The sequence below is a fragment of the Dasypus novemcinctus genome, chromosome 10 (assembly GCF_030445035.2).
Source record: "Dasypus novemcinctus isolate mDasNov1 chromosome 10, mDasNov1.1.hap2, whole genome shotgun sequence".
NCBI classification, from domain to species: Eukaryota; Metazoa; Chordata; class Mammalia; order Cingulata; family Dasypodidae; genus Dasypus; species Dasypus novemcinctus.
This window is the reverse complement of record NC_080682.1, coordinates 61,889,982-61,904,337: the sequence shown is the minus strand read 5'-3', so window position 1 is coordinate 61,904,337 and position 14,356 is coordinate 61,889,982. Positions and strand designations below refer to the sequence as shown.

The 14,356-nt window shown below is 39.3% G+C and overlaps 1 non-coding gene across 1 annotated transcript; it reads left to right on the top strand.

Moving 5' to 3' along the window:
* Positions 1 to 1,919: 1,919 nt before the first annotated feature.
* Positions 1,920 to 2,026, top strand: LOC111762432 (U6 spliceosomal RNA). Its single transcript, XR_002795548.1, has one exon. It is a non-coding gene; the product is annotated as a U6 spliceosomal RNA (small nuclear RNA).
* Positions 2,027 to 14,356: the final 12,330 nt, after the last annotated feature.

Sequence of the window (14,356 nt, the reverse complement as noted above, 5' to 3'; positions counted from 1 at the left end):
GAAAGGCTACAGTCAACAGTCAATAACCACGGTGGGATAAGTAGATATGAAGAAAGGAACTTTAATAGTTAGACAGAGATGGTCTCCCCTGGTGCTAGAAGCAATGTAATGTGCCTAGCATACAAGGAATAGGCCTAGAAATATCTGTGAAAGACGTATGGAAAATACAATTAAAAAGATGAAAGGTCTAAAAGGAAGCCTTATGTTGTATTTGTGGTGATATTTTTTCAAATACTTCACAACTGGTCAACGTATGGATATGCATATGAATGTAAACAAGTTACTCATGATCTGTACCAACATCTTAATGATAATTTATTTGCACATGTAATAGTAGTAGTTAACATTTTTAAACTTTTTTTGAGATATAATTTACATAAAATAAAATTTGCCATTTTAAGTATAAAATTCAATGAGCTTTGCCAAGCATGTACAGTCTTTACATTCAAATCATCATATGGAGCATTTTCATTGCCCTTTTGCAGTCAATCTCCTCCCCCAGTATCCAGTCCTTGTCAATCACTGATTTGCTATCACTATAGTTTTGCTCTTTCTAGAATTTCCTGTGGAGTCATACCCAGTATGTTCTTTTTTTTTTTTTTTTGAGTAGTTGATACTGCTTTTATTATCTTAATAGGAGTCAGAGAACATTGAGAATGTTTATTGTCACATACACATACATTCTATCCCTCTCTCTCTCTCCCTCTCTCTCTGTCTCATACCCACCCACAGACAGACATGTGCACAAGCACAGAAACACACACAGCTGCTTTCTGAAAGGACATGGCAAGTAATGCAACTCCTGCTGTTCCTGTTTGGGCCGTTGGAATGTGTCCAGGTGCTTAGAAAGACCAGGTGCAAAGAGGAATCCCAGAGAAACAGAGCCATGGCCTAGTTGACTGGTGGCTGCAAGAGTCTGCTGGGGATCATGGGACCTCTGTGGGGACCAAGGGACCCTTGCACTCAAGTCCGTGTCTTCTTATCTTTAGCAGCATCTCCATGAGCAAGTCCTAAACATGACTCAGTGTTCCAGTGACCTTCAGGTCTCTGGGCAAAGGGCCAAATGATCCCCCTCAGATGTCATCTTCCAGAGAAGAATGGTAGTTCACAGAAGCATATATTTTCTTAAGGAGAGGGACTGAAGGAGGTGCTTTCCAAGCTTCCAATAGCATACTTGGGGTTCCTGGTGAGATTTGGGTGCTCTCTCTCTGGAAATTAAGTCATTGTTTTCTGTGTGGAGCTGGTTCAACAAGAACCCTCTTGAATCTCCTACCAGACCTCTCAGGTAGCTTTCCTGCTGCCCTCAGGGCATTCTCTTGCATTTTCTTCTGGTGAGACAGGATTACTCTCTTCAGGCAGGGGTTGGGAGGTAGTTTCCTCAGGGCAGACTGGAGGCTAGGCAGTGCATGCTGGAGTTTGGCTGGTATATGTCTCAGTGCTGGGAGGAGGTCCAGACTCCTTGGGCAGGCCAGAGGCTGGGCAGGGCAGGCTTCTGTTTGGCTGGTACCCACCTCAGGGCTGGAAGTTGTTTCAGACTCCCTGGATCAGGCTGGAGGTTGTATGATACAAGGTTGGCAAGGTATGATCTGGACAGGGCAGGCCATGGCAGGCTTATGTGGTAAAGTCTCAGCAGAATTCAGGGTTTCAATGTCTCCATCAATATCATCATCCCATATGTCTCCATCCCAATTCTCTGAATTCCACTCTTTTCCAATCAAAGTCTTCACTTTGAAGAAACCCTGCAGGACTGAGATTTTAGTTTCCTTTGTAACTCCATTACTCATACAATGAGAGTCTGAGTGTGGTTCTCAGATATTTCAAACAATTTCATATGTATCTTCCCTCAACGTCTTATTTTTTTTCACTTTATCTTCAAAGAAGCTTTAGGTTACAGAAATGTCACATCAAAAATATAGGGAGTGCTCGCTTCGGCAGCACATATACTAAAATTGGAACGATACAGAGAAGATTAGCATGGCCCCTGCGCAAGGATGACACGCAAATTCGTGAAGCGTTCCATATTTTTGCAGTGCTGATGCGCGCAAGGAGTGCCGTGCCACGCAAGGGTGACCCCCGCGTGGGGGAGCCCCACACGCAAGGAGTGCGCCCGTGAGGAGAGGCCCCAGCGTGAAAAGAAAGTGCAGCCTGCCCAGGAATGGCGCCGCCCACACTTCCCGTGCCGCTGATGACAACAAAAGCGGCCAAAGAAACAAGACGCAGCAAACAGACACCAAGAACAGACAACCAGGGGAAGGGGGGGAAATTAAATAAATAAATCTTAAAAAAAAAAAAAAATATAGGGAATGAGCAGATGTGGCTTAAATGTTTGAATGTCTGCTCTCCACATGGGAGGTCCCAGTATGATTCCCAGTGCCTCAAAGTCTGGGTTTCACTCCCTGGTCCTGGTACCGCTGTGTGGGTGGGACACAGGGGTCCTGAGGGCGGGCGAGCGCTCCCCGCAGCCCCCCGCTCCCCCCCCCCCCCCCCCCGTGTGCCCCGACACCGCATCCCTCCTGCCCTCGGGCTCGCAGGGGTGCCGCGGGAGTGCGCGGCAGGTCCGCGGGCCCCAGTATGTTCTTTTGCATCTTGGCTTCTTTCCCTGAGAATTTAATATTCATTCATGTTGCTGAGTAACAGTAATTTATTCCTTTTTCTTGCAGAGTAATATTCTGATGTATGGATATATCACAAATTATTTATCCAGTTACCAACTGATGGGACATTTGGGTTATTTCTAACTCTGGGCATTATAAATAATGTTTCCATGAATATTTGAATACAAGTCTTTGTATAAATATGTTTAATTACTCTTAGATAAATATCTAGGAGGAGGATTACTTGGTAGTATGTTAAAGTATATATTTAAATTTGTAAGAAATTGTCAAACTGTCTTTTAAAGGAGCTGTACCATATGCATTCCCACCAGCAATCTATGAGGTTTTGAGTTCTAGTTGAATCTCATCCTCAACAACCTTTGCTATTATGGTAATTTTAATTTGTTTTTTTATGTATAGTTGTGTCTCATTGTATATCCCTGATGATTAATAATGTTGAGTCTTATTTCATGTGTTTATTGGCCATTTATATATCTTCTTTGGTGAAGTAACGATTCAAATCTTTTGTTCAATTATTGAGTAGTTCATCTTATTGAGTTGTAAAAGTTCTTTCTATGTTCTTTATACAACTCTTATCAGACGTAAATTTTGCAAATATTTTCTCCCAATATATGTGGCTTTTTCTCATACTCAATAGTATCTTTTGAAAAATGACTTTTTAATTGTGATGAAAGCCAAGTTATTTTTTCTTTCATGGGTTGTGTTTTTTGTACTTAATCTGAGGAATCTTTGACTAGCATAGGTCACAAATATTTTCTCTTATATTTTCTTCTAAAATTTTTATACTTTTAGTTTTAATATTTATATCTAGCATCCATTTAAAATAATTTTATATACTATGGGTGGTAATTCTGTGTGTGTGTATCACCTCATTCTGAGAAATATTTAAACTAGTTTGCAAAGAATACAAAAAATAGCAAAAGAATAATCTAAAGTTTAAATACATGTGAACATGTTAATACCACAGGGATATAATCATCAAATTCTAAGCTACGGAAATATCTACAGGGCAAACAATCTGGCTCTTCAGCAACAACAATAAAAAATTCCATGAAAAAACAGAGATGGGGACCTAAGACTAAAAGATATAATATACAGGAAATACATCAAGCCTTTACTACGCATGATTCTTAGTTGGGCCTTATTTAAAACAAATGGTAAAAATAAATAAATAAAATGTTAAAGATAATCAGAGGAATAGGAACACTACCCCGATATTTGATGGAGTTAAAAAGATACTGTTGACCCCACCCCAATCAAGACGGTAGTGTGAGACATTCCAGGGCTGTGTACCCTACAGAGACTTTGAACAACCAGCAGAAATGGAAGAAATATCTTTCTCAAAGCTCCAAATAGAAATTAAAGGATTGCAGTAACAGAGCAAGCACCAAGTCAATAAAAAGGAAATTTTAAAATGGTAGGTAGAAGTCCTTGATGGACCGTCTTCCATCCTTTCAACAGCTCAGCACAGGTCTGGCCCATGCTCCTAGTGCAGGTCCTTGATTCTAGTTCCAGAGGGAGAAGAACAACCCTCATGCACAAGCTAGGAGCATGTATGTCTCTGCTACATTGTCTGGAGGAAGCCTGAAGAATTGAACAAGGATAATTGTCACAGGCTCACCATTCCAGAACTTGCTCATCATGTAGAGTTCACACAGCTCTCCTACAAAAACACTGTAGGGGAGCAATCAAATTGCAGTCACTTAGGGCAAAAGTTTGCTGATCATGTAACATAAGAGTACAGTACTCAGAACTGTGAGGAAATACTGTTTCCTAGGGTATAGGGGACATTCAGGTCAGAGTAAATGGGATAATTCATAGGGCCATGCATATATGCCCAGGACAAGACTCAGGCAGAAAGTATTCTATGTTTTTACCTCAGGCTATTCTCTAAATTTATTGTATGACTAGCTCTGAAGGAGAGCACTTGCACAGGTCAATCTTCAAAGACTAGAAAAGGCAGGGGTGTTTTTCCACTGTTTTTTGTTAGCTCCTTGCATTCAAGGAAAACTCTGTTATACCACCAGGTGGATACAGGCTTAAGGAAAAACGACTTGAGAGTCTAAATCCCAGAGACATGTTAAAATTTCAAAATGTCCAGGTTTCAACAAAACATGTGCAGAATAGAGAGTAAGGACCTATGCAAAGGAGAAAATTAAAGGATTAGAAACCATCAAGTCATCTCAGGAGCTGTTCTATGGCTGGAGTTGGAAAATCCATTTCCCAAAAACAGGAGGAAGAGAAGGTTGGCCACCAACTTCAGCTACTGATTAGTGAATTCAGCTGGCTAAAAAATAGCCCTGGTAAAAGCTAAAGTTTGAACCTGTTGAAGTCAGAAAGAGGCTGGCAGCTGCCATTTTGACTCCATCCTTGGCATGAGGGCAAACAGGACTGATTGAAAATCGCAGTGACGGTAGGGACTGGCTTCTTCCTATGGAGATCAGACTGCAGCCCTAGCCTAGGCTTCAGTCCCACCTCTGGAAGGCAGGAAGCTGGCAGGACCTGCACAAGGCTCTTCAAGTAACTGCAGGTACATTTGGCCAGCACAGACTGAATAATAGGACGTCTACCTGGGTAACTGTGGTCATTTTGGACCCACATGGCATAGATTGCTGCCCAACCTGCAGCTCCATCGCCAACCCCAGGTGGGGGAGAAAGGGGCATGAAGCTTCATCAGTCTCTCTGGGCAATACAGATGGTATTGACCTGCATTACTTGGGTTATTATACATTGCTGTGGCTCTGTCCCTACCCCTGACAAAGGGAAAAGGTGGGAGAAGCTTCATTATTCCCTGGGGCAACACAGGCAGCTTTGAGCCTCCACAGGTTACAACACCAACTACATCCTTGGTTCCCCCTACACAACCAGCAAGGGAGAAAAGGCAAAAAACCTAAACTAAGGCAGAATAAAAACATCTAGTAAGCCAGATGCCAAGACACCAACAAAAAACTACAATCCATACAAAGAAACGGGAAGATATGGCCCAGTTAAAGGAACAAGATAAGCCACCAGATGACATAAAGGAGTTGAGATGACTAATCATAGATGTTAAACAAATCTCTTTAATAAATTCAATGAGATGGCTAAAGAGATTAAGGAAATTAAGAAGACAATGGGTGAGCACAAAGGAGAATTTGAAAGCATACATAGAAAAATAGCAGATAGTAGGCACAGTAAGTGAAATTAAAAAGACTCTAGAGTAATATAACAGCAGACTTGAGGAGGCAGAAGAAAGGATAGGTAAGCTTGAAGACATGGCCTCTGAAAGTAAACATACAAAGGAACAAATGAAGAAAAGAATAGAAAAAATTGAACAAGGTCTCAGGGAACTAAACAACATTTGTGTCATATGTGTCCCAGGAGAAGAGAAGGGAAAAGGGACAAAGGAATATTTGAAGAAATAATGTTCGAAAATTTCCCAACCCTATTGAAGGATATAGATATTCCATGTCCAAGAAACAAAACATACTCTCATCCTAATAAATCTGAATAGACCAACTCTGAGACACATACATACCAGAATGTAAAATGCCAAAGACAAAGAGAGAATTCTGAGAGCAGCAAGAGAAAAGCAATGCATCACATATAAGAATACCCAATGAGATTAAGTAGCAATTTCTCATTAGAAACCATGGAGGCAAGAAGGCATTTGTATGATATATTTAGGCTACTGCAAGAAAAAATCTTCCAGTTAAGAATCTTATATCTGGTAATATTGTCTTTCAAAAATAGGGCAAGTTTAGAATATTCACAGATAAACAGAACTAAAAGAGAGTTTATAACAAAGAGACTGGCTTTGCAAGAAATACTAAAGGCTAACAGGAGAGAATTGAAAGAGAGTATTTATAAATGAAGATTATATCAGTAAAAGTAACTGAAAGTGTCAAAAGAGTGGTGAAAATGAAATATGACAGATAAAACCCAAAGGTCAAAATGGGTGAAATAAGAACTGCCTTTACAGTAATAACATTGAATGTTAATGGATTAAACTCCCCAATCAAAAGACAGACTGGTGGAATGGATAAGAAAATATGAGCCATCTATATGTTATCTGCAAGAGACTCACCTTAGACTCAAGGATACCAGTAGATTGAAAGTGAAAGGCCAGAAAAAGATACTCCATGCATGCAGTAACAAAAACAAGTAATAAATAAATAAATACATAAATAAATAAATAAAAATACAGGAGCTATACTTATATCAGATGTGACAGACTTTAAAAGACATTAGTAATGTGCCATTTGAGGAGGAAGTCAGGAAAAAAATCCATTTACAATAGTGACTAAAATAAATCAAATATTTAGGAGTAAACTTAACCAAGGATGTAAAGCACTTGTATTCAGAAAACTACAAAGCATTGTTAAAACAAATCAAAAAAGACCTAAATAATTGGAAGAACATTCCATGCTCCTGGATTGAAGGATTAAGTATCATTAAGCTATCAGTTCTACCCAAATTGATATATAGATTTAATTCAATACTGATAAAAATTCCACCAGTATTTTTTAAACAAAAACAATTATCAAATTTACTTGGAAGGGTAAGGGATGCCAAATAGCCAGAAACATCATAAAAGGAAAAGCAAAGTGGGAGGATTCTCAATTCCAAACTTTAAATCATTACCTAGCTACAGTGGTAAAAACAGCATGGTACTAGCATAAAGATAGACATATAAACTAATGGAACTGAATTGATGGTTCAGAAACAGACCCTCACATCTATGGTCATGTGATTTTTGACAAGCCTTTGGGCAAAATAGTCCATTCAATAAATGGTGCTGGAAAAACTGGATATCAATAGTCAAAAGAAAGAAAAAGAACTCCTATCTCACACCTTATACAAAAATTACCTCAAAATGGATCAAAAGCCATAAAGCTTCTGGAAGAAAATGTAGGAAAACATCTTCAAGACCTGGTGATAGGTGATGGATTCTTTTTTATTTAATATAATTTAATTGCCTTTTTAAAAAAGATATATAGAACACACAAAATGTTACATTAAAAAAATAAGAGGTTCCCATATACCCCACTCCTCACCCCACCCCCACACCTCCCACATCAATAACCTCTTTTATCAGAGTGGCACATTCTTTGCACTTGACGAATATATTTTGAAGCATTGCCACACTGCATGGATTATAGTTTACATTGTAGTTTACACTCCCCCCAGTCCATTCAGTGGATTATGGCATGATATATAATGTCCTGCCTCTGTCCCTGTAATATCATTCAGAACAACTCCAAGTTCCAAAAATGTCCCCATATCACACATCTTCTTCCCTTTTCCTACCCTCAGCAACTCCCATGGCCACTGTCTCCACATCAATGATACAATTTCTTCCATTGTTAGAGTCACAATAGTTCTACTATAGTAGAGTACCAGTAAATCCACTCAAGTCCATATTTTATACCTTCATCCTGCAGACCCTGGAATGGCAATGTATTAACTTTACTGTAAAGTGTGGAAATATATGGAGTTGATGGTAACACATTGTAGTGAGTAACAGCTGGTTTATAAATAGGAATGTGACTGGAAAGGGTAGTCTAGTGATGTAAATGTCAACTGAAACAAAGTTAGAGAATAAACTAGGGGCTGAATAACACAGTGAGCCCAGAGGAGAGGTGGATGAGAATTGTGGTTGATGATACTGATGCAAAAGTGTTCTTCTGTTAGCTAGAGGAGATGTACATCACTATTGTAGGGTGGTAGGAATGTGGAGAAGCATAGGAAAAATAAAACTGGAGTGAACTTTGGATTGCAGTTAACAGCAATAATGTAATATTCATGCATCTATGCCAAAAATGTACTGTATTGATAATGGGGCATATGGAAAAAAGTGTGCCAAATGTATGCTATGGACCATGGTTGGTGGTAATACTCTGATGATATTATCCCATAAGCTATAACAAATGTTCCATCATGGTGTAGTGTGTTGATGAAGTGGTGGTGTATGGAAATTCTATATATATGCATAATTGTTTTCTAAGTTCACAACTTCTGTAATAAAAAGGTATTTTAAAAAATAATAATAGAGTGGGATGGGGGGGGAAAATGCCAAATGTAAGATATGGACTATAGTTAGCATAAACTTTTGATGCTATTCTTTCATAATTTTTAGGAACTGTCTCACAAGAATGCAATGTTTTGGTTGTGGGTTGATGTATGAGACCTGTGTACAATGTTATGTATGTTTGTTTTGTAAGTTCACAACTTTTACTATACACTTATTGATTATGTATGTTCATGTATGGATGATATAAAAAAAAAGAGGGTGGTGTAGCGGTTTGATATTATTGATGAATTCCAAAAAGAAATAGTGGATTATGTTTGTAAATTGATCATTCCCTCTGGGCATACTGGATTATATTGGATTCACTGGTTTACATGATTAAGTAATTATGTAAACCTCTAGAGCCAGTAGGGCATTGAATCCCCACCCTTTGGTGGGTGGGGACTCAGAGATAAAAGGCATGGCAAAGGACAGAGTTGCAGGCTTTTAATGTTGGAGTTTTGATGTTAGAGTTTGATGCTGAAGCTAGTGCTCCAGGCAGAGAGACAGAGTCATTCACCCAAGAGTCTAGAGCTGACCTTGTGGAGAAATAGAGGAGCTAAGCCCAGGGGAACCCAGGAAGCCTGAACCCTCATAGACATTGGCAGCCATCTTGCTCCAACATGTGAAAATAGACTTTGGTGAGGGAAATAACTTATGCTTTATGGCCTGGTATTTGTAAGCATCTACCCCAAATAAATACCCTTTATAAAAACCAACCAATTTCTGGTATTTTGCATCAGTACCCCTTTGGCTGACTAATACAGGTGGGTTGGGAGGGAAATATACCAAATGTAAGATACTTTGGTTATTAATAAGATTTTGAGGGTGCTCTTTCTTCATTTGTTAAAAATGTTTCACAACAATGCAAGGTATGGGTGGTAGGGTGAGGTTTAAGAGCCTGTATGATGTTACACATGTTTGTTTTATAAATTTACAACTTTTACTATACACTTATTGCTTATGTATGTTTATGTATGAGTGATATACTTCAATAAATTTTTAAATGAAGGAAAAAAACACATTATAGACAGGGTTGACCAAAAAAAAGTTCCCAGGGCTTTCAGTTGATGATGACAGTGGTGTATGACGCTCTAGGGTTCCCTCACAGAGCCTTTGAACTAGTGAAACGTGGCAGGGACATCTTTGTCAGAATCCTAGAAAACAGTTAAAGGGTTGAAATAACTGGAAAAGGACCAATTTAAGAAAACATAGTTTTTAAAGATGGTAGGCAAAACTTGTAGCACTCTTACTGGCCCTTCCACCACCCCTCCCAAAGTGTGGTATAGAGCCAGCCTTTGTTTCCATTGTAGATCCATGGCCCTGTCCAGAGGAGAATGTCCCCTATGCATATACTACCGTGCCTGCATGTCAGTGCCAATCTATCAGGTGGCAGTCTGAAAGACTAAACCAAGAAACACCTCTGTGGCTCACCTCCCAGAATTTTCCCTGAGGCAAAAGCAACTTGATCACAGCTAACCCAGTGTAAGAAGCAATGAAGTCCAAGCACAGCCTAAGGCAAAGATTACTCCTAAAAGTCATACAACAGAGCACCTGGAGGGGAGAAGTCTATTTGTAGGAAATAGATTATTAATATTCCTGTAAATGGAGGAATTCCAAAGTTCATGAGCAAAAACAAGCCCAGGACAAAACCCAGGCTCAGAAAAGACCCTGTACTTCATATTCATCTTAAGCTGATCTTCATGATAAAAAGACTTAACACTGAAGAAGAGCTTTAGCCCACACAGACCTAATTTGCAAAGAATGTAAAAGATATATATATATTTTTTTTTTGCCATGGTTTCTTGTTTTGGTTAGCTCCTGACACTCAAGGAAATCTCTAATCTACTGCTATCTGTATACAAATTTAAGGAACAGCCAGTTCAGGAACTAAATCCTAGAGTTAATGATGTGGGCTATGGGTGGAAGGCTCTTTGTCTCTTCAGAGATAACTAAGTTGTTTGACTTGTGGGTGTGAAACGGTAAGAGGCTGCAGTCCTGCTCTTAGGGACCAGCAGGCTCCAGTCCCAGGAAATGTTTAACAAAGCAAGGGCTATAAACTTTAAGTATTTAGGGGAAATGCAAAAACCAAGGCTTATCTAAAATGTCTGGAGTCCTTGCTAAAAGCTTACCTAAGATGTGAAAGAGATATATGCTAATTGAAGCCTATTGAGAACTGAAACAAAGGGACCATTTGGCCTTTCCTCTCTGTATAAAAGACGTTTGAAAATCTTGTTCGGGGCTCGGGATTCAAACTGAAAGCTCCCGAGTCCGGCCGGCCGTCAATAAACCATTTTTCCTTCTCAAAATCATTCCTGAGTCCTGGCCTCTCTATACTAAAATAATTGAACTTCTCTTAAATTCCACAACATTAATGGCGACCACGAAGGGACAAAAATGAAGGCCAGAGACGGTAGCATTTTGCTGCCCCTTCCAAATCCCCGAGGAAGCCGGGAGGACTCGGGTGAACCCCAAATCTGGGCGCCCCTGGATTACATTTAATCCAGAAAAGATGTGGGCTCCGCCAGAATCTTCCCGACAAAATCGAGGGGCAATGGAAGGTCTGAAGAGAAGGATTCTGGGAACGAAAAAGAACTCCGAACATGGAAGAAGGTAAGACTCCCCGGGTGAGCACAGTCTGGAAGGCCCTAGCTTTAATTGCTAGGAAGGGGAGGCTGATCACCTCCCGAGAGAACCCTAGTAGCCCCAGAAGGCTGGGGGGAAGCCGTTCTCTCTAGGCTTGGGAAAAGGAGGAAAACCGGGGAAAAGCCCTGGTGTTTTGGGTTTGTCTAACTGCATGTTAGAATCTGGTACTGGTCTTATATCCACTAAAGGAGTGGAGTCTCGATTTTAATAGGAAGGGTATTTATAGGTTCGAGTCCTAATATCCTGGAAATTGGTCTAGATTAAGGAAAACAAAACTTGGTTACAGGAAAACGGATCGGCTTGTGGAGCTTGGTCTGGGTGTAAAGTTTAAACAGTGGAAAAGTCTAGCTGAAATCTTTTGTTATGGTGCTAATTTGTGAATGAATTTGCTTTATACCAAATGTTAAGTGTTCTGAGGTTTGTGATGGCTGTGGGGGCAGCCGTGGTGAAAATAAATATATAAACTTGTGAGTCAGATTAGTGACCTTTGTGCTTCTGTCTGTGTCAGCTCAATGTTAGTGTTAGAGTTGTGTCCTTACATGAAGTAGAATTACAGCTGAGCTGGAGCCCTCCCTTGCCATTGGCAAGGGGGTGAAATGATTCTGGGGCAAAAGCTGAGGAGTCTAGATGTTTGTGCATGTTCTGGTGTCTTGTCTCTGGTCTGGCCCTTTGCCGGGGCTTGGAGGCCATCTGTGTCCGCGCCAAGCACCCAAGTCTGTTGGGAATGTCCCAGTCAGGGCGGCTGGGTTCCTGGGAGAGTTGCCAAATTTGAGTAGGTTCTGTCTGCCCATTTTGGCTGAAAGCTGGAAAGGGGGGAGCGGCTTGCCCCTTTCCAGTGAGTCCACCCTTCTATTCATAAGCCGCATTCCTGTTTGTTGTGCACCCGACTGCCTGGAAGGGGGGGAAGTGAAGGAGGTGAAAAGCAGAATCAGAATAAATGCAGTAAAGTTCCCTCCTTAGGGTGTCAAAGCCAAAATACGTTTGCATTCTGCTCAGGTTCTTAGAAGGTATTGTAGTAACCTTAAGTAAGAGAATGTTCTGTGAAGGTAAAATTTGTGTTAAGGGTATAAATATAAAAGTTTTACAAAGCATTGTTTAAGGTATTTAAGTGGCTAATTGCAGAAAGTCATTATTTAACAAAACTGAATTGATAATAATAATAATAAAAGGCAATTTTATAACAAACTTATTCGGCAGCCAATCTCCCCTGCCAACTTACTTCCAAAAAAAAAACTGTTTCTGGTATTATATGCTACTAAGTATTTAAAGTGAAGAAAAGTTCATTATTTTAACAAACTTGGTTAGTATTAATGGCAATTATATGTTGCAAGACGTTTGCCTGGTAACTTAGTATGTGGGATATATGGAGTGTGTTTTTATTGTTAAGGAAACAGAAGATGATTTTGTCCTAAGATAAAATGATTGATTATTGGAAAGAGTAGAGTGTGGGACAGAACCTGAATGAATACTGAAAGTGTAGAAGGTTTGTGAAAGAGAAATTTTTATGATTAAATTGAGTAAGATCAATATATAAAGAAAATCATTTATCAATAGCTTCTTGTGCTTTAACCTCATCATATCCTCAGTGTTTGATGAAGAGTCTTACCTCTTTTAAAAGAACATTTTATGTTCTAGAAATCAAATCCTGAAAAGTAGCCTTTTATTTCAAACTAACTGCAAGAGATTTATTCTTTCACTTTAAAGGAAAAATTAAAGTAATGGTTAAGTTCATTTAATATGTTATAAGTTGAATGAAAGGTATTTAAAGGTGTTATAAAATTAATAGGTTTTAAAAAATTAATAAAAACTGTAACTAAGAGTTAAAATCATTTATAAATGCATTTATATTGTAAAACAGTGGAAAGACAATAACTGAGATTATAGCTGGGTGAATTTAGCCTGAAACTATTATTTAAGTGTAAATTCTACACTAACCTTTCCTTTGTTTATGGTTACTTCAAGCCTAACCTCACCCTTTGCCTTTGCCTATGGTTATTTCATAATTGAGAAGAGCTGGGACATCACTGTCTCCTCTCCTGGTATTAGTAACCCTTTCTCTCATGAATTCAAGTGTAAACTAAATAAATTGCTGCCTGATAGAATAAGGTTAAATGGCCACTGGAGTTTTATTATCTCCAAAGACAAAGGGGGGTGGAGGGGGAGAAGTCTCCTGCCTTGACGGTCAGTGTTCCTAAGAGTGGCAATTCATGAGAGAAAGCAGTCTGTCTCCCTGAGGCTTCAAATAGCCTCAGTAAATATATATAAAACTAATCTTGTTGCTTATCCAAAATTCTGCTAATTTCAAGGTAAAATATAAAGTTCTAAAACAAAATGGTGCTAAGGCATTGAGAACATTTTGGTTATTACAATCCATTAAGTAAGAAAGAAAATTCTTGTGGTAAACTGCATGGTCATAGTGCAAATTAAGAAGAGTTTCAAAAGTCTTTGAAAAGTTTAAAGTAACTAAAGTCATGTTGTGTCAAACTATTCATGTCTGCCTATTTGCTCAAATTGTTAAAAAATATGCAGTTATATTTATAAATATTCTTAAAGCCCAAATTGAACTAAGCAGGATGAAAAAGTCATAGAAATCTGATTATGGAAACAATTGGGAAAGGGCCTCCTCTTTGCAAGAGCTTTTAAGGCAAGACTAGGTGTGGCAGATTAAACCTATCTACTAGGCTAGGGAATTAAGAATCAGTTTGCCTGGTAATTTCCCAGTTTAAACCTTTGTCAGCCATAAATTGGAAAAAAAAACAAAACAAAGATTAGGTTAATTTTCACAGAAGAAAAATGTTGATGTAACCCGGCGGCCTGCTGCCTCAGTCTCCCACTCCTGGGTTGGACCGCAGTGGAGGAGACCAGTTTAGGCCAGTCCTATGGGCAGTGGAAGGATGCCCAAGAAGGAGCTAACTAAGTCGGTGCCATTTCAGCACTAAATTCTATTCCTTATTTGACAAAGGGGGGGAGCAGGTAAAAACTAAAATGGTTGGAATGTGATAGAAGAAGCAGTTAAATCAAACTTTTGCGTGGGAAAGTTAAATCT